Source organism: Bos mutus, chromosome 29 (genome assembly GCF_027580195.1).
Source record: "Bos mutus isolate GX-2022 chromosome 29, NWIPB_WYAK_1.1, whole genome shotgun sequence".
Classification (NCBI taxonomy): domain Eukaryota; kingdom Metazoa; phylum Chordata; class Mammalia; order Artiodactyla; family Bovidae; genus Bos; species Bos mutus.
This window is the reverse complement of record NC_091645.1, coordinates 35,280,736-35,301,528: the sequence shown is the minus strand read 5'-3', so window position 1 is coordinate 35,301,528 and position 20,793 is coordinate 35,280,736. Positions and strand designations below refer to the sequence as shown.

Here is a 20,793-nt window from a genome sequence, read left to right as displayed (position 1 = left end):
TTTCTTAAGCAATAAAAGTATGGGAAGCATCTTTTGTTCTAATGAGGTGACTCTAGGTGGGTTCCTGCAATATTGCTCTTTACAGCATCGGACCTTGCTTCTATCACCAGTCACATCCACAACTGGGTATTGTTTTTGCTTTGGCTCCATCCTTTCATTCTTTCTGAAGTTATTTCTCCACTGATCTCCAGTAGCATATTGGGCACCTACTGACCTGGGGAGTTCCTCTTTCAGGATCCTATCATTTTGCCTTTTCATGCTGTTCATGGAGTTCTCAAGGCAAGAATACTGAAGTGGTTTGCCATTCCCTTCTCCAGTGGACCACATTCTGTCAGACCTCTCCACCATGACCCATCCGTCTTGGGTGGCCCCACATGGCATGGCTTAGTTTCATTGAGTCAGACAGGCTGTGGTCCATGTGATCAGATTGGCTAGTTTTCTGTGATTATGGTTTCAGTGTATCTGCCCTCTGATGCCCTCTTGCAACACCTACCGTCTTACTTGGGTTTCTCTTACATTGGATGTGGGGTATCTCTTCATGGCTGCTTCAGCAAAGCACAGCCGCTGCTCCTTACCTTGGACGAGGGGTATCTCCTTACAACAAAGGTCCATCTAGTCAAGGCTATGGTTTTTCCAGTGGTCATGTATGAATGTGGGAGTTGGACAGTGAAGAAAGCTGAGCACCAAAGAATTGATGCTTTTGAACTGTGGTGTTGGAGAAGACTCTTGAGAGTCCCTTGGACTGCAAGGAGGTCCAACTAGTCCATCCTAAAGGAAATCAGTCCTGGGTGTTCATTGGAAGGACTGATGCTAAAGCTGAAACTCCAATACTTTGGCCACCTCATGCGAAGAGTTGACTCACTGGAAAAGACCTTGATGCTGGGAGGGATTGGGGGCAGGAAGAGAAGGGGATGATAGAGGATTAGATGGCTGGATGGCATTACTGACTCGATGGACATGAGTTTGAGTGAACTCTGGGAGTTGGTGATGGATAGGGAGGCCTGTCGTGCTGTGATTTGTGGGGTTACAAAGAGTTGGACACGACTGAGTGACTGAATTGAGGTGGGTTCCTGGAGGGGGCATTGATCATCAGGTAGACCAAACCATCATTAGAAGCTTGAAATGTTCAGCCCAAACCCTCGTCCTCCAGAGAGGGCAGAGGGACTGGAAATGGAGCAATGAGGCCTCCATGAAATTTCCAAAGTGCGGGGTTGAGGGGCTTTCCAGGGGGTCAACTCATCCACACTGGGAGAATGATGCACCCCAACCCCACAGGGACACACTTCCTGTGTCGGGACCCTCCCAGACCTCACCCTGCGCATCTCTTCATCTGCTTGCTCATCTGGCTCCTGTATCATATCCCTTAATGAACTGGTAAACATGTTTCCCTGAGTTCTGTGAGCCACTCTAGCAAACTAGTCACACCCAAGGAGGGGTCCTTGGAACCTCTGCTCTGTAGCAGGCTGATCAGAAGCACAGGTGACAGCCTGGGCTTGTGACAGGCATCTGAAATGAGAGAAAGAAAGAGTGTGTGTGTGTGTGTGTGTATGTGTAGGGGGGTGGTCTTGTGGAGCTGAACCCTTAATTTGTGGAACCCAATGCAGCTTCCAGGTAGACAGTGTCAAAACTGAGTTAAACCATGGGACAACCAGCTGGTGTCACAGGGAATTGCTTGTGGTGGGGATAAGCCTCTACCCATCCTCTGACCAGAAATATCCAGAGTGAAGGGTTCTGTGTGCACAGCCAAGGAGACACACAGGAGAGAAACACGGTGGGGAAGAACTGGGCTTTTCCCTACAACAGGAGGGAAAGAGTGAGTCTTTCCATTTTAACCAGATTATGGAAATAATTAGACTGGACTAAAATTTAGATAGAAGTATATTGGAAAGAAAATGAGATGAGTGCTCTAGCCAGATTGAGTGTTCAAGGCCAAGAAAAGTGCAAGCAATTTTGAGAATAAGACATACTTCGTGCTATTCCTAACTGAATTGAGAACCAATTATTTATTGACCACCAGATGTGTGAAGATGATCATCTAGGCATTAGAGATAGAGCAGTGCATAATTCTGACAAAAATATCTTCCCCTGCAGAGCTTACATTCTGGTGGTAATCAAACCAGTTGTACATGCTGAAGAGCATCCAAGCCATACAGCCTGTGTCTCAGTCTCTAGAGCACCGCTGTTCAGTGGAACTTTCTGCAATGATGGAAAAGTTCTATATCTGTAGCCACAGGTGGCAAGCAAGTCTGAAGAACTCTAATTAAAGTCTTATGTAATTTTCACTCACTTAAATTTAAATAGCTGCCAGTGTCTAGTGGCTACCACATTGGACAGAGCAACTCTAGAGTTTTAGGAAAATTGGAGAATCAACGTTTATTCAAAGCCCTCTTACTCACCAGGACTCAGAAACCAATCCATATAACAGCTCCCTGGATGCTTGAAAAGTAAAACATGTCCTCTCCTTTCAGAATAAAGAGTTTAAAAAGTATCAGTTATGGATATTCTATTGTTTGTGTTATTTGGAACATTGATATCACTACTGGTTATAGGCAGTCCCTTGATCCATCAAGGAGTGATGCGTGTGGGCTAAGACTTCTTTCTCTTACGGGCTCCGTCCACGTCTCCACTTCCAGAATTCAGTAACTTGGTCTTAGTTCTACACTGCCCATTGTAATTGTTGCCAATTTGGAAATGAAAGTTTCAGGAAACTGTCTCAGTTGCCATTTTAAACTGAATTTGAGACAAGTAAGAAAAGAGATCGTCCCCTTTGTTTCCCCACAAACCACCATGAGGATTCAGAACTTCGAGGGCTTTCTAGCTTTACTGGAGCACGGGGTCACATACACAGCAGTCATTCCTGAAGACAAAAACACAGCAGCTATTTAGACTCTATGAACATGTTTGATTCTCTCAATAAATGGGGGAGGGTCATGGAGAATTGGAAATAAATACATGCTGGAGTTGTTCAGAAGCTTGGGGACGTCAGCATCTCTGTGAATCTCTTGACCTTTGCTTCGTGTTTGTTATTTCATGGTGAGCAGATGGCTGCTGGAGATTCAGACATCATGTCCACATTTAAGGGAGGAAAGTATGGGAAAGGGGGAAAGACTTGGTCAGGTACATTCATTCCTTTCCCCAAGAAAACATAATTTTTCCACAAGAACATCCTGCGTATGTGTCATTAGCCACCCAGACACTGTGAGCTCTCAGGGGGGATGCAGAAGCAAGCATGTAGCTTCATGCAGCAACACCCCAAACAAAATCACAGTTCAGTCATCAAAGGAGGAGGAGGAGCACTGAACAAGCAACTAACTAAATGGGTAGGGATTCAGCTCATTTTTCCTTGTGTAGTGAACCAATTTCTCGGAAGAGAAAAAAGCTATTACTGATTTTACACAACAATCTTTAAATCACAGATCTCTCAGTCAGTGAGATTGTAATGAAACAAATCATAGTGATAGGCCTGTGCCAGTCTAGAATCACTTTTTATTTCAATGAATAGTGCTGACAGTTGAGCTCCTTTCAGTAGCTGGAGGCTTCCTGCCCTTAGAGGAGCGTTGTCTCAGGAACCTCCTTGGCTCTGTATGCAGGTACATTCCTGCCACGTCCTAGCATCAGTCTGACATATGTGCTTAAACAGGGTTGAACCCTTGTGGGAATTATTCGGGTGGGGAATAGGGCAGGGGGAACAGGACCACACAAACACGGGAAAGAGCTGAAACAGTAAAGAAATAACAAGTTAGCAAACATAATAAGTTAGAGAAGGAAATGGCAACCCACTGCAGTATCCTTGTGGAAATTCCCATGGACAGAGGAGACTGGCAGACTGTATCCCAGGGGATGGCAAAAGAGTCAGACACGACGGACAAAACGTAGTAAGTCAAGGAGAGATTGACTGTAGAGAAATAAAGGGACCATGTCATGTGCTGGCTTGGAGGTCAATGGTAAGATTTTATTCTAAATGCAGTAAGAAGTCATTGAGGTTCTTAGTTCAAACAGAGTGCCTGCTTGGTTTATGAACTTCACCAGTGCAGTTATCCATGGGGAAAACAATTCAAATGTGTCCAGATATCTCCTGTTAAGTTGAATAAGCAATTGGTCAGTTTCAATGCATTCAATGAATCGTTTTGATAGGCATCTCCTGTACGTCGCACATTCAAGGAGGAAGCACACATGTGTGTGTCAGAGGAGTTCTCCGTAGATGTCTCTCTTCCCACTGCACAGAGCTGCAGAGTTCTCTGGCAAGTAAGTATTCCTTTCATGGGTTCTAGATCCTCATCTGTACTCTTATGCCATTATGTGTGAGCTTCAGGATGTGTGAGCTGCCCAAATAACTGGCCCGATTGTGTCTGTTAAAGAAACCACTGGACATTCTGACTCTTGGAGTTGATTACTTCTGATTAAGAGAAAGTTAGCTCCAGTATGGGTAATAGGGTAGAGAAGGTAAGAGTGGATGGGAAGGTTAAGTCAGGGATCAATTCAGTAGTCTAGATGAGACAGCACCGATGCTTGGGTTAGATTGGTGCTAACGGACACAAAGAACCGTGCGTGGGTCACTTGAGATATATTTTGGAGGTAAAAATCGAATTAATGATGGATTCAGTTCAGGCAGGCATAAAGAGGAAATAATTCAGTCTAACTTCCAGAGTGCTGGCAGAGTACTGTTTGCATAAGAGTAATGCTTATTGTATGAATGAGAAAAAAAAGGCGGGGTGATAGTCACGACATGTACAATGCTTTACAGTTTTGAAATATTTGAACCTGTATCTTAAAATATTGTAGGACAGGGTTTATTATTTTACCTTCTTTGCAGATGTGGGAATGGAGGCTCACCCCCTCCTAGTTCTGCCTTAGTCATCCTGGAGACTGGTCAGAGAAAAGGTGTGATGTTGAGAAAAGAGAGGACATAGATGAAGAGGTCAGATGAATCTTGGGAAGAGGACATTAGAGGGAGGCGAGGAAAGGTCTGTGGGCATGAGGAGGGGACCTGGCATCGCCGGGGCCTGTGGGCGCTTTGTGGGAGGCACGTGTGCTCTGAATGGTGGGGCTGTGGATTGGATCTCCTTTTGAAATGCTTTACTTAAGAGAAGCAAGAAAAAGATGTGTTTTTTTTGGGTGGGGCGGTGGTAATGACTTTTAACGGGGGAGGTATTCCTGCTTCTATGTGATTCCAAGTAGAGACTTTGTTCATTAAGGTTCAAGTTTTAATGCTATTCAGCTAATTTTGTTGTCTCGAGCACACATGTGAAATGGAACTTGAACAAAGGCTGGTTTGGAAAGCAGAGCATCATTTGGGGACAGTGAGAAAGTGAGTTTGACCAATTTTATGTTAAGTTTTGTGAAGAACAAGGTTGGACAGGTCCATTGAATACAGGTTATAGAAGGCCTGGGAAAAAATGTGAACTGCTCTCTCCTGCTGAACTTTTTTTGTTTTAGAAACACAGAAAATTATTAAAATGATAAAATATTCATAATACCATCATGTGGAAAACCTTTTTATACTTCAGAGTATTTCTTCTAGCCTTGTGTGTGGGTGCATGTATAGTTGTGTGTAAAAACTTCCTAATATGATTAATAATTAAAATTATAATACACATACCATTTTACAACCTATTTCAAGTGCTCCGTGAACATTTTCATATTAAACAAGCTTCACAAAATAATTTTTGAAGACACAGCAGTAGTTCATCCTGTGGGTGAACCATGAGTTATTTAACCATTTCCTTGCAGACTTTAGCTATTCTCCCACTCCCTTAATGAATCTTTTTATTTACTATTTTTTTCTTTGATAAATGGCATGAAATTGGTACGTGATAAATTTTCCAGAACTCGAAGATGTAGTGGTCAGAAGTTATGGACACCAGGGCCCACTTTGGGCGCATCTATCACATTGAAACAATACAGAGATCAGCTTGGCCCTTGTGCAAGACAACGTGTATATGTGTGAAATATTCCATATTTTTGTATGTTAACTAGATGGTCATCGTTTCCCAGTTTATGCAAACATCAAATCACCATGTCATGTACCTGAAAATAATGTAAAGTTGTATGTCAGTTATCTCTTGATGTAAAAAAGTAACGGACATTTTTAGGGCTCTCGGTAGATATTACCAAGTGACCTGCCAAGTTTGAACCTTTAGATGCCTTTTAGCCAACAATTAGATTTCCCATTTCACTGCTTCCTCCCCAGTATGGGGAATTAACTTAAAATATGAAAAATACTATCTTGTGTTTTCATTTGCATGTCTCTGGTTCCTACCAAGTTTTTTTTGGCTATCTTCCTTTCAAAAATCACCTTCATGTGTTTATTATCTTTCTGTTCCATCTTCATCACTTAAGACAGCTTGGATAACTGAGCGATAACCCAACAGAGTGCTAACTTAATAAATATTTTTATAATTGACTGAAAATCCATATGGGCTACCACCCAGGAACCAATATTGCATACAGTTTTTGTGGCTCCTCTTCTATCAATCTTTCCCAATTAAATGATTTTTCCTATGCAAAGTAGTATTTAGAGAAAATGGGATTTTTTTTCTACTCCCTGTAGTCCTAAGAGACATTCTCTCGGTTGAAATTTTTCTCTCTTCATTTTTGCTGTTCTTCATATGTAATTAGTGGAAGCTCTCAGGTCAAGGGAGGGCAGTGTACAGACTGCATATTTAGTGAACTCTAATTGTGAGCCAGTCATGCGACTACCAATATAAGTCTTAAAAATAATAATTTGCATAATTAGCCGACAGGAAGGCTTGAGCTACTGTTTAAGTTCCTACATAACATTATGTCGTCAAGTGTTAATTTATGCTCTGTTCTTTTCAGAATGATTGAGCTGTTTGGTAGTTTTATTTATGACTCATGCTTAGATCCATTTGCCAGTGCTGATAATGTTGAGATAATGGGAATTTATAGTTCGCTGTGTCTAGAGGCCATAAAACAAGTGGCTGGATGTTTTCTTCATTGCTACAGGCTCAATTTGTATCATAAAGTACTTAATAATTGTTATTAATGAACCCACTGTGGTTGGTACATAGACACAGCTGGAAATCACATCTGTTACCAGACAGGCCTGGGTTGAGTGAACCACGAGCACGGCAGGGAACTAATAGCTACAAAAGGAAATGACGTCACAGAACCACAGGAAGTGCCGTGGAAGTGAGCTGCGCTGAGGCAGAAGAGAATGAGGATCGATTTTAGGAGGAAGGACAGAATTTGGCTCTTTTTAAAAATTTGCTCTCATGTGGATCCCAAATGTCTTCAGTTGTGAGCCTGAGTTCTAGGGTCAATCCATATATAATATTATATATTAGTAAAGTGTATATCTTATTTTTTAAAGACAGATAAAAACAGACCAACTTCAGCCTACCAACTTACCCTTTCAGGCTTATCTCCTGTTCCTCTTGAAATGCTCTGATGTTCCATCCAAATTGGGTCTTTGTCTTTGTTTCTACAGACTTATGCTTCCCTGGCTGTGTGCTTTTCCTTATGTGGTTACCTCTACTTGAGTCCGTTGCTCTCAAACTATTTCAAAAGAAAAAACAATTTTCTTTCTTTGACTTTTTTTCCTTCCTCCTTACCTTTCTTTTTTTCTTTCTTCCTCACTCCCTTCTTCCCTTCCACCCCTTCCCAACTTCTTTCTTTTCTTCCTTCCTCTTTCTTTTACTTTCCTAATTTGTCCCCATTATCAACTTTCATTTTTTTCATTCACCATTGGCAAACATATGAATTTATTTCCTATGTATTAGTATCATTTGATTATATGTAGTCCTACAAGTTAGGTTTTGTCTTGTGTGCCTGCTTTTTAAAATTTATGTAAATCATTGTAAATTATAGATCTCATTTTACTTCTTTAACTTAACAGTGAAATGCTAACATAGGGCTCTGTGAGCATCCTGTCCATTCTTTCTAAAGTTTCATAAAACTCCGTGTGTGTTCACCAGACCTGATCTATCCATTCTCCCAGTCAGTGATGGACACTCAGATTGCTCTGAATCTCTATCACAGTAAGAAGTTCATGGTGGGCATGTTTATATATGTTGCTTATGGGTTTATGTGAGAATTCGTTAGGCTACATTCCTGGGAGCATAATGGCTGGGTCAAAAAGTGTGTGCAAACTTGATATTACTGAATGCCCACAGATAGCTCTCAAGAAGCTTCATCAATTATTTTTCCCAAAGGAGTGGGTTCCTACATCCCTACATTCTACAAGTAGTTGGGATTGCCCAGTTTTACATTTTAACCAGGGATATGATGATATTTCATTATTGCTTACCTTTGAGTCTGTGATTAGCACAGAATGTGAATGTCTCTTGAATGGCTTCTTCCCATGGTCTGTTCTATTTTAATTGCCTATTCATATTTTTGCCCATTTTTTTCTTGGGTTATCTGTATCTTGTGGACTTAAAGGAATTTCTAGTATATTGATATATTGTCAGTTTTAGATATTGCAAATGTTTTCTTACAATCTGTTATTTCTTTGTTAATTCTATCCATGCTCTTCTCCATTAAACAAAAACAGTTTTGGTGTAGTTATACTTCAAAACACATTTATGACTGAGGATTTCTGCTTTTAAAGTATGTTAAAAAGAATTCTTCTCCCCCTCTCTTCACAAATATATATTCTGACACTTTCTTCTGTTGATTTTTTATTTTATCCTTCATTACTCTATCTGGATTCTATTTTTATATGTGATGTTATTAAGGGATACAATTTTATTTCCTCCCTAACATTATGTACCAGATTTGATTTGTGCTGCTGTATTTCTGTATTTGTGTGCTTAGTGGCTCAGTCATGTCCGACTCTTTGTGACCCCATGGGCTGTAGCCTGCCAGGCTCCTCTGTCTATGGGGCTTCTCCAGGCAAGAATACTGGAGTGGATTGCCATGCCCTCCTCCAGGGGAATCTTCCCACTAGAGGGATGAAACCCAGGTCTCCTGCATTGCAAGCAGATTCTTTACTGACTGAGCCACCAGAGAAGCCCATTTCTATATTTATCATATATTAAATTCTCCACCTACACATGGTCTTCTCTGAGTTCATTCTTTTGTTCCATTGGGCTATTTGCCCATCCATCCTTATATCAATACCTTCCCTCTTTATTAGTATATGTTAGGACAGGCAGTCTACCATGGTCAGTGAGCAGCCCTGAACATTACTCATGAGTGTGCCAAACTATGCATGTACAAGCTAAGTCACTTCCGTCACGTCCGACTCTTTGCGACCCTATGGACTGTAGTCTGCCAGGCTCCTTTGCCCATGGGATTCTCTAGGCAAGAATACTGGAGTGGGTTGCCATTTCCTACTCCAGGGGATCTTCCTGACCAAGTTATAAACTGTGTCTCATATCTCCTGCATTGGGAGGTGGATTCTTTACCACTAGCGCCACCTGGGAAGACCTGTGTCAGACTGAATGGCTTATTAATTCCCAATCTGAGCGGTCTCTGTGGTTGGTCACATAGGCATCCAAGGAGGTGCCTGACCGTAGCACGGCTTCACACTCGCTGGTGCGGGAGGTGGGAAGAGACAGAGAGGCTGTCTTGTTTCCGTTATGACAGCAGGTGCCATAACCACTTGGGTGGGGCTGTTTGGACCACTGCAGTGCATCATTTTTATTGCTCCTACAGCTAAATGTATAATCAGTACTGATGTTTTACATGCTTGTGCTGTGAACTATCATAAAATTCAAGGGGGAGTTGTCCCAGTGGAAAGACTCACTTTTAGAGAAGTGATTGTTGACACAGCAGATCACCAATGAGGCTTCCAGTTGTCCTGTGTTGTAGTGATACAGAATTCCAGGAAGTGAAAAGGAAACCACAGTCTTGGGGTCTGTAAACCCCTAGGACCCTTTGGAACTACAAGTATCTGCTGCTGATAACGTGCTGACTGGAACTAATATCGGTGCATGTTCTGCCAACTTGAATGTGTGTTCTGCTGTTTGGGGATGAAATATTCATTAATATCAATTATGTCAAGTTTGTTGATAGTGCTGTTCAAGTCCTCTTTATACTCACTAATTTTCTGTCTATCTTGTCTATCCATTACTGACTGAAGAATGTGGAAACCTCTTACCATAATTGCGGATTTGTCTGTTTCTCATTTCAGTTGTTTTTGCTTCATACATTTTGAATCTGTTATTGCAAACACATTTGAAACTGCTATTTTTTAAAATGAATTAACCACTTTATCCTTTCTTTTTATCTCTGGCTGTAATGCTTGTTATGAAGTCTGCTCCATCTGATATTATCTTAGCCATTCCAGCTTGCTTACAATTCATGTGTATATGATACCGCTGTTTCTACCTTCCACTTTTAACTTATCCATGTCTTTATATTTGAGGTGTTTTTCTTGGATATCACATTTAGCTATTTTTCTGAAGACCAATTTGAGAGTAAATTGGAGTATATAGACCAAGGGACAATAAATTATTTCTGTAAAGGACCAGATGGTAAATATTTTAGGCTTTTGGATCATATAGTCTCTATTGAATGTGCTCATTTCTGCTGTTATAACATGAAATTAAAATCTTTTTAAGATTCCATGTTACCTCCATTTTTTTACTACTTAGGTAAAAAAAACCTCTTTATGTTTTTTTTGGTAATTGTTTTATGATTTATAACATATATCTTATATATACATCAGGCATCCCTAGTGGCTCAGATGGTAAAGCATCCACCTGCAATGCAGGAGACCCAGGTTCAATCCCTGGGTTGGAAAGATCCCTTGGAGAAGGTAATGGCAACCCACTCCAGTATTCTTGCCTGGAGAATCCCATGGACAGAGGAGCCTGGGGGGCTACAGTCCATGCAGTCACAAAGAATCAGACACGACTGAGCAACTAACAAACACACAATATATGTCTTTACCTTTTCATAGTATCCCTTAAAATAATGACACTTTACATCAATAGATTAAGGTTTCTAAATACTTTTACTTTTCACTCAGTCATTTGTACTGTTTTTTTGGTCACATATTTGCCTCTATTTCTAAATCCTATAATGCACGATCATTACTCTTTTTTCTAGTTTTTTTTTTGAGGTAAAATGACACAAAATTATTATTTATTTAAAGTGTACAATGTGATTGATATGCAAATACATTGTGAAAGGATTTTCACTATCAGTTAATTAACACTTCACATATTTACATCTTTTGGAAGGGTTAGAATACAAGTTCTATCCTCTTAGCAAATTTCAATTATACAGTACAGTATTATCCACTGTAATAACCATGTTATACATTAGATCCTCAAAATTTATTTGCCTTAGAAGTGGCAGTTTGTGCCCTTTTACCAGCCTTTCCCTATTACCTCCACCTCCCCAACCCCTGACCAGATCACTCTACTCTCTGTTTCTATTAGCTCAATTTTTTTTTAAGATTCCATATATATGTGATGCTAGGAAGTGTTTGCTTTTCTCTGTCTGCCTTATTTTATTCAGCATAATGCCCTCCAGGTTTTTCCATGTTTCACAACTGGCAGGATTTTCTTCTTTTTAGAAGCTCAATAATATTCCTGTGTGTGTGTATGTGTGCACATGTACATGAGTGAATATTATCCCATTTTCTTTGTATATTTCTCCTTTGATGAACACTTAGGTTCCTTCCTTACCTTGGCTGTTGTGCATAATGCTATAATGAACACGGGAATACATATATGTTTTCAAGATACTGATTTTGCTTCCTTTAGATATATATTTGAAAGTGGGGTTGCTGGGTCACGGTGTAGTTCTCTTTTTAATGTCTTGTGGAACCTCCATACTACTTTCCATAGTGACTGCACCAATTTACGTGCCTCCAGTAGTATACAAGGGTTCAGTATTCTCCACACCTCTGTTAGCATTTGTAATCTCTTCTTTTTGATAATAGACATCCTAATAGATGTGAGGTGAGAGTTCATTTTTTTGCACTTCCCTGATTAGTAATGAGAACATTTTCAGGTATGTCTTCCTTGAAACAATGTCTATTCAGGTGATTTTCCATTTTTAATTGGCTTTTTTTTTGGTATTTACTTGTATGAGTTCCTGTATATCTTGATATTAACCCCCTATTAAATATGTGGTTTGCAAATGTTTTCTCCAATTGCATAGGTTGCTTTTTCATTTTGTCAGTGGTTTCCTTTGCTGTGGAGAATCTTTTTAATTTTATGCAGTCCCACTTGTTTGTTCTTCCTTTTGGTGTTAAATATAAAAAATAATTTCCAAGATCAATATCAAGGAGATTCCCCACCCCCATGTTTTCTTCTAGGAATTTTATAGTTTCAGGTCTTACATTCAAGTCTTTAATTCATTTTGAATTATTTTTGTGAATTGTGAAGATAGGGATCCAATTTCATTCTTTTGCATATGGGTATCTGGTTTTCTCAACATTATTTATTAAAGAGACTACTTTCCCCCATTGTATATTGTTGGTTTCTTTGTTAAATATTAATTGACTGTACATTCATGAGTCTATTTCTGGGCTCTCTATTCTGTCTTATTGATCTATATTTCTCAATGCCAATAGCATACTATTTCGTTTAGCAAAGATTTGCAATATAGTTTAAAATAAAAAAGTGTAATGCCTGCAAATTTGTTCCTCTTTCTCAAGATTTCTTTGGCCATTTGAGGTCTTTTATTGTTGCTGTTGTTGTCCAGCAGCTCACTTGTGCCCAACTCTTTGCTATCCCATGGACTGCAGTGTGTCAGGGTTCCCTGTCCTTCGATATCTTGCTCAAACTCATGTCCATCAAGTCAGTGATGCCATCCAACCATCTCATCCTCTGTTGACACCTTCTTCTGCCCTCAATCTTTCCCAGCATCAGGGTCTTATGATTCTATACAAATTAAAAATTTTTTTTCTATGTTGTAAAAAACGCCGTTGGAATTTTGAGAGGGATTCTGTTGAATTTGTACATAGCTCTGAGTAGTATGGACATTTTAATGATATTAATTCTTCTAATCCATGAGCACAGGCCGGCTTTCTGTTTATTTGTCCCTTTGTTAATTTTTTCATCAGTACCTTACAGTTTACACTGTATAGATCTTTCACATCCTTGGTTAAATTTATTCCGAAGTACTTTACTATTTTTAATGCTATCATCCATGGGATTGTTTTCTCAATTTCTCTTTCTGATGGTTAGTTGTTAGTGTATGGAAAAGCAACTGATTTTTGTGCATTGATTTTGTGCTCTGCAGCTTTACTGAATTTGTTTATTAGTTCTAACAGGGATTTTTTTGGTGTAGTCTTTAGGCTTTTATAGGTGTAATAGTCTGTTATCAAACCAAAATAATTTTACTTCTTCCTTTCTGATTTGAATGACTTTTATTTCTTTTCTTGCCTAATTGCTCTCGTTAAGACTTCTAGTATTATGCTGAATAAAAGTGTTAAAAGTGGACATGCTTATCTCTTCCCTGATCTTAGAGGAAATACTTTTATTGTATGTTAAAGACACTCAGCTTTTCTTGGTTGAGTATGATGTCAGCTGTGGGCTTGTTGTGTATGGCCCTTATTGTGTTGAGATGTATTCCTTCTCTACCAAATGTAAGTTTTTCTCATAAGAGGATATTGAGTTTTTTCAAATATTTTTTCTGCATCTATTGAGATGTTTATGATTTTGTCTTTTATTAATGTAATGTGTTACATTTGTTAATTTGTATATGTTGAACTATCCTTGTATCCCAGGAATAAACCCCACGTGGTCATAGTGTATGATCCTTTTAACATACCACTGGATTCAATTTACTAATATTTTGTTGAAAATTTTTATATCAGTGTTCATTAGGGATGCTAGCCTATAATTCTCTTTTATTATAGTGTCTTTGTTTGGCTTTGATATCAGAGTAAAACTTGCTTCATTAAATGAATTTGGAAGTGTTTCCTCCTCTTCTATATTTTTGGAGGTGTTTGGGGATAATTGGTACTAGTTCTTTAAATATTTAGTAGAATTAACCCGTGAAGCCATTAAGTTCTGGACTTTTCTTTGTTGGGATGTTTTTGATACTTATTCAATCTTCTTACTGGTGATTGGGATAAGGAGAGTGTTGAGATATATCCATCTTTTTTGGTGCGATCTCTTAGCTGCTGTAGAGAATCAAGAGATGAGGCTGAGATGCTCTTAATAAATACTTCTGGCACATAAGGATGCAGAGTCCACTCTGAGTTGATTAGGACATTTAATATATCTGTGCCTTTAGTAGCACATACCCCATGGCTAAGGAAATGAAGTTTCTGCTATGATTTTAAATTACTTAGAAGCTGGCTATTTAAACAATTTCTTATACCATCAAGGGTTGATATTTAATTTGAAGAAAGCATATTTGTTTAGAAGTAAATGTGAGATACTAGGTATATTAAAAATATAATAGCTATCTCTGTGAATTGCCTTGGAAATGAAAACATGCTCAAAGGCAATAGTGGAGCTCTTCTAAGGAAATGTGGCAATGCTTAGGACTTTAATAATACAGTAAGGGACTAGCAGCTTGGCAGTGAGGAGCCAGGAGATGATAGCCAGCAGGCTGTATGACGAAATGTTATGGGAACCATAGTCTAGATGGTGTCTTTGTCTCAGGTCTGAACAAATCAGGGTCCTAAATTTGAGAAGTAATTCTGGGCACTCATCTAGCCCAGATCGTATTGAGTGCAAATATATTTTTAAAAATATGTCACCCACTTTTGTTTGAATGCTTCTGTTGATGGGAACGTCACAACCAAAACCAGCCTATTTTCTTTTTGAAAACCATTAGTTGATTGCACATTCTTCCTTGACCAATTCTAAAATCTGCCTCTCGTAAACTCACTAACAGTTTCTAGTTTTGTTCTCCAAACAAATTGAGAGGGAGTTCTGTACTCCTGCAATAATAATGCCCCTCTTGTAGCCTCCATGCCTTCTCTATTGGTAGGAGGGTGGGGAGAGGGTGCAAAATTCCTATATATACTTGCCTCTTACCATTCACAGCCTCAGTTGTAACCACATAATATGTTTCTAGATATTGTCAAATGTTCCCTGGTTGGGGGGCAAAATTGCTGTCCACTGAGAACCACTGTCCTAGACTCTCAGTTTTCAACCTCCTTTACTTCAAACATTTTTGTCCTTTACAGACAAATGTTTTGAGAGGTATCTTTATTTTCCTCATTTTCTCTCCTACAAGCCTCTCTTAATTCCATTTTAAGCCAAGGCATCTGACCTTATCACTCCTTTAAAGCTGATCTTCTTAAGGTCACCAATGATACTTCAATAAATGACAGTAATCTAAATATGTTTTTCTTAGAATTGGTGTCTTTCCTTTATGCTTTTTAGCTTAGTAGCATAAAGTTTTTTTTTTTGTAATACTCACCTATAATTTTTTTAATATCTGTCATATCTCTAGTTAATAACAAAATAAAATGTATTAAATACTAAGTATCTTTTAATACATTTTATTTTGTTATTGGTGGTGGTAGCGGTGATTGTGCTATTCTCTTTCTATCTTGTTATAAATTTGTGAATTGTATTTTTATTTTCCAAGATATCTTTTGACTTTGCTGATCTTCATCATATTATTATTTTTTTTAATTGAGATATAATCACTGCATAACCCTATTGAGTTTAAGGTATACAATGTGTTGCTTTAACACATTTATATGTTGCAATATAGTTACTACAGTAGTGTCAGCTGGTACCTTTATCATGTCACATATTTATCACTTCATTTATGTGTTGAGAACAATTAAGATTTAGTCTCTTTAGGAACTTTGAAGTTTAGAATATAATGCAGTTGACTATAATCACTATGTTCTTTATAAGCTCTTCAAAATGTGTTTATCTACTAATTATAAAGTTTTACCCTTCAACAGGGCTTCCCTGGTGGTTCAGAGGTAAAGAATCTGCCTGCAGTGCAGGAGACATGGAGTTGATCCCTGGGTTGGGAAGATCCCCTGGAGAAGGAAATGGCAGGCCACTCCAGTATTCTTGCTTGGAAAATCCCACGGACAGAGGAGCCCGGTGGGCTACAGTCCATGGGGCTCATAAAAGAGTCGGACACAACTTAGTTACTAAACAACAACTACCCTTAAACAGTCGGACACAACTGAAGCGACGCAGCAGCAGCAGCACCCTTAAACGGCATTCCCCCAACTCCTCCACCTCTTAGCCAGTGGTAGCCACCATTCTACTCTGTTTCACAAGTTCAGATTTCCTTTTTTTAAGATTACACACGTAAGTGTTTTCATACAGTGTTTGTCGTTCTGACATCTCACTTGGCATAGTGTCTTCAAGGTCCATCTATGCTGTCACAAAATGCAGGATTTACTTCTTTCTCAAGGCTAAGTGGCATTCATATATATATCACATCTTTTTTATCCATTCGTTCATTGACAAACACTTAAGTTGTTTACATAGCTATCTTGGCTATTGTGATTAATACTGCAGTGAACCTGTGTGTGTAGACATGCCTTTGAGATAATGATTTCAATTCTTTCAGATATATGCCCAGAAGTTGGATTGTTGGATCATATGATAGTTCAGTTTTTAATTTTTCAGGAAAGTCATACTCTTTTTCATAATGGCTGTCATAATTCTTTATTATCTTTTGCTTCTTATTTCATTAATGGCTGCTTTTAAATTATTATGCCCTTACTTCAACTTGCTCCATATTTATTCTGATGTTCTTTTTAAAACTTATTAATGCTTGTTTCATTTTTTAAACCTTTTTTCTTTTCTAATATAAAATATAAGAACAGAAATTTATTCCAAGTACTTTAGCTATATCCCACAAGTTTTGATATGCAGTTTTTTAAAAAATCCTTCCACCTTAAGCATTTGCTTATTTCTTATAAATATCCTCTGACTTTACAATTATTTATAAACTCTTTATTTTGTAATTTCAAGAATGAGTTTTAGAATTGTTTTCTTGTAGTTACTGATTTATCTTAAATGACTTTTTAGTCAAGGAGGAATACATTTTGTATGTTACCAGTTCCTGGAAATTTTTTTGAGACTTGCTTTAGTGCCTATATGCTATACATTTTCATGTGTCCCATTCCAATTTGAATAAAACGTGCCTTTTCAAGTTGCTGTTGGATTTTAGAGGGCAGCCAATGATGCATACCTAACTTCTCCACAAGAGTCCTGATAACAATCAAAAAATTAAACAAAAGTTGATGGATGGAGTCCAAACTAATCGCTTTTATTACTGAGCAAAGCTGATGTTAGTGAATATGGCTTATGCTCATGGCAAACCTCAGATTCCGTCAACATTTCCATCTGGTCATAGGGAGTGCTGGGCTCAGGTGACCCTCTTGGATAATTGGTGGTGGCTCTTATGGTCAAATGACATCCTGGAGCAGCAAAACGCAGTGTGTGGTCCCCGTTGGAAGCTTGGTTCTAGGAGAAAGAGACAAGGCAGCGTCTAGCATCTGCAGGGCAGATTTCCTGTCTACACTGAAGAGTCATCCCTTCGAGAAGAGTGTGCCAGGGCTGGAGAGAAGTGTCCACCCCGTGCAATATCGTCCCCCACCCTCAGGAAAGAACGTATCAGGAAAGGACGTAACATTGTTCTCCCTGTGTTCATCCTTTCAAGCTTGTTCAACTACTGCTGAGTGACAATAAGCAGCAGGAGTTATTTGTGAAGAGAAACCTCATGCTACTATCCTAGGTGAGAATAGGGGTAACATTTGGTGCTGTGTAGGCTGGTTGTATCTACTGAGTCACTGATTTTTGTTTTGATTTCCACCCCAGTTGGCCTGACTATATTCTTCTGGATTCCTTCTTAACTCAATTTCTAGTTTCCTATTTCCTGCATAAGAACTAAATTCTCTCAAATCGTCCCATCCTCGCCTTTGAGAATAGCACCGAGGCACGTATATTACCATATGTGAGATAGATGACAAGTCCAAGTTTGATGCATGAAACAGGACACTCAAAGCTGGTGCATTGGGACAACCCAGAGGGATAGGATGCGGAGGGATGTGGGTGGGGGGCTTCGGGATGGGGGAACACGTGTACACGCTTGGCTGATTCGTGTCGATGTGTGGCGGAAACCACCACAATACTGTAAAGTAATTACCCCCACCTCATTCCCCAAGCACAACACCTCCAAAGAAGACAGTGATCATGTGGTGAGGAAGGTTGGTACCCAGGGATGTGACGTTGGTGGAAGCAGCTCTCTTTCCCTGCGTTATTCTATCACCGTACATGACTTGCCCATTCAGCAGGCAATGAGAAAGGAGAGGCTGCTCTTCTCCGAGGGAAAAAGTGTTAGCTGGTGGGTTGGGGTGGTAAAGAGACAGCAGGACTTCTGTGAGTGACTTCTCCACTCCTGGCCACTTCTCATGACTTGTAGCAATGTAGGACTCCTGAGTAAGTGGGTAACTCTAGTGTAACAAACGACAGAAAATAACACAGTGAAATATTAGGTGTTAGTGAAGATGTGGAGAAATTAGAACTCTTGTGCATTATGGGTGGGATAAACACAGAACTACCATCTGATCCTGCAATTCCCCTTCTAGGTATATACCCAAAAACATTCAAAGCAAGTACTCAGATACTTGTTCACAGCATTACTGACAGCAGTCAAAAGGTAGGAACAGTCCCAATGCTCATTGATATAATAACTGGATAAACAAAATATGATATAGCATACAATGCATATATGTATATAATGGAATATTAAATGGAGTGGAGTGCTCAGTAGTGCCTGATTCTTTGTGACCCACAGACTATAGCCCTCCAGGTTCCTCTGTCCATGGGATTTTCCTGGCAAGAATACTGGAGTGGGTTGCCATGTTCTCCTTCAGGGGATCTTCCCAAGTCAGGGGTCAAACCTGCATCTCCTGCATGGCAGGTGTATTCTTTACCACTGAGGCACCTGGGAAGCCCCAGTGGAATATTACTCAACTTTAAAAAAGAACAGATGCTGTAGCATGGAAGAACCTTGGAAACCATTTGCTATGTGAAATAAACCAAACATAAAAGGACAAATATTGTATGATTCCATTTACATGATGTATCTACAATAGTCAAATTCAGAGATAGAAAATAGAATAGTCATTACCAGAGGCTAGGGGAAGAGAATGGAAGTGACTTTTTAATGGATATAGAGCTTCTGTTAGGGATGATGAAAACTTTCTAGAAACAGATGGTGGTGATGCTGTTTCAGCATTGGGAATGTACCTAATACCACTGAATCACAAAGTTGAAAATGGTCAAAATGGTAAATTTTGTGTATGTTTTCCTCAATAAAAAGCAAGAAATGGGGAAAAATAATTGGTATAGTTCTTTAAATGCTTTTGCACCCATTTTCTTTATTATTTTTTCAAAAGTTATTCATTTATTTGGCTGCACAGGGTCTTAGTTGAGGCATGCAGGATCTAGTTCCCTGACAAGGGATCGAACCCATGCTCTGTGCACTGGGAGTGGATTCTTAGCCGCTGGACCACCAGGGAAGTCCCACACTCATTTTCTTTGATCCTCTAAGTTATCCTGCCTTGCTAAATGCTCTTCCAGATCATCCTGCACTCATCCTTTCATGCCACTGATCCCATAGAGCTACAATATTTGTTAAATTGTTAGCCTCAGCAAGTTTGGAGAGGGCAGCTTGTCTTTTTCTTATTCACTTTTGTGATCTAAGATCCATTATGATGTCTGGCAAAAAATAGGTGTTCAAATATTTCTTGACGGTAGTAACCAGTCTCACAGATATGTCAAATGGTAGCTAGAAATATCAAGTCTTCTGACCTTAAATTGAGTCCTCTTTTATTGGGACAACTCCATATTTTCTAGTGATTTCTCTACTTCCAAGTTCTCAGCATTTAAGCCAAACTCTATGGGTATGGATGGTAGTTTTATCTTTCCCTGAAAGAGCTTTTGCAATGAACACGCTGCTTTAGGTTTTTAATTGTGGATTCCAGTCTAACCTTTGAAGGTATTTTTCCTTATTTATCTGACATCACCTTTCTCTCATCACCTGTAATATTACTTCTGGAAATATTAAGGTGGCATTTCCCTAGGCAAACATGGAACCAACAGTTCTGGGGCAACACTCCTAATCACCCATTATGTTTTTGTTGGAAAGATTCCTCTTATTCCTCCTACCCACCATCAATCCAAAGAATTTCCAAGGCACATTGTTTTCAGAAACAAGGTCAGCTCAATACAGAAAAATACACGAACATTTTCAAATGCATAGTTTGTAAAACATTTGGCTATTTTGGAATTTGAGGGCATATCAAAGGAAAACAGCTGAAAAGCACAAGAATTCTGTTTGGGTCCCAGGGAGGGAGAGGATGAAGGCTTGAGAAGTGAGGGTATTAGTTGGGTGAATGCAGAATGTGGTGGGCAAGCGAATACATGACAGGACTGTGCCCAGCAGAGGGCGATATTGGACCGTGTGAAGGCTTCTGGGTACCCCTCGCCGCCCCCACTTGCCTGCATCCTTTGATCATTGCAGTTTTCTGTTCTTTCCATGACTCTTTTTGGCTTTGGTGACCATAGCCTTAAGAAAGCCTTGAAATCTGAGGTTTGGGCAATGGTTCAAGCTTTATTGGGAAATACCGTGTTCACTTTGTCAGGATGGAAAGAGCTCTCTCTAGTTGGCACCAAAGATCTGGGGACAGTGGCTGAAACTAAAATTAACAAGAAAGCTTTCAAGGCAAACAGCTCCATCTCTTCTCCCAGGCCCAGCTTCCTCTCATCTTTGAACACTTGGCTTTGAAATCAGACCGATTTTCTGCAAAGAAATGTGGGAGCAGGCAAGCCCCATTTAAGTACCACTTGTCCTGGAGAAGTGTGCTTCCTGGGCTAAATTAGCTGAGCATGTGAGCTGATGACAGCCCAGAAAGACAGG

At 39.4% G+C, this 20,793-nt stretch overlaps 1 pseudogene; it reads left to right on the top strand.

Moving 5' to 3' along the window:
* The first annotated feature begins 5,864 nt into the window (after positions 1–5,864).
* Positions 5,865–5,963, top strand: LOC138986268 (U6 spliceosomal RNA; annotated as a pseudogene).
* The last annotated feature ends 14,830 nt before the right edge of the window (positions 5,964–20,793 follow it).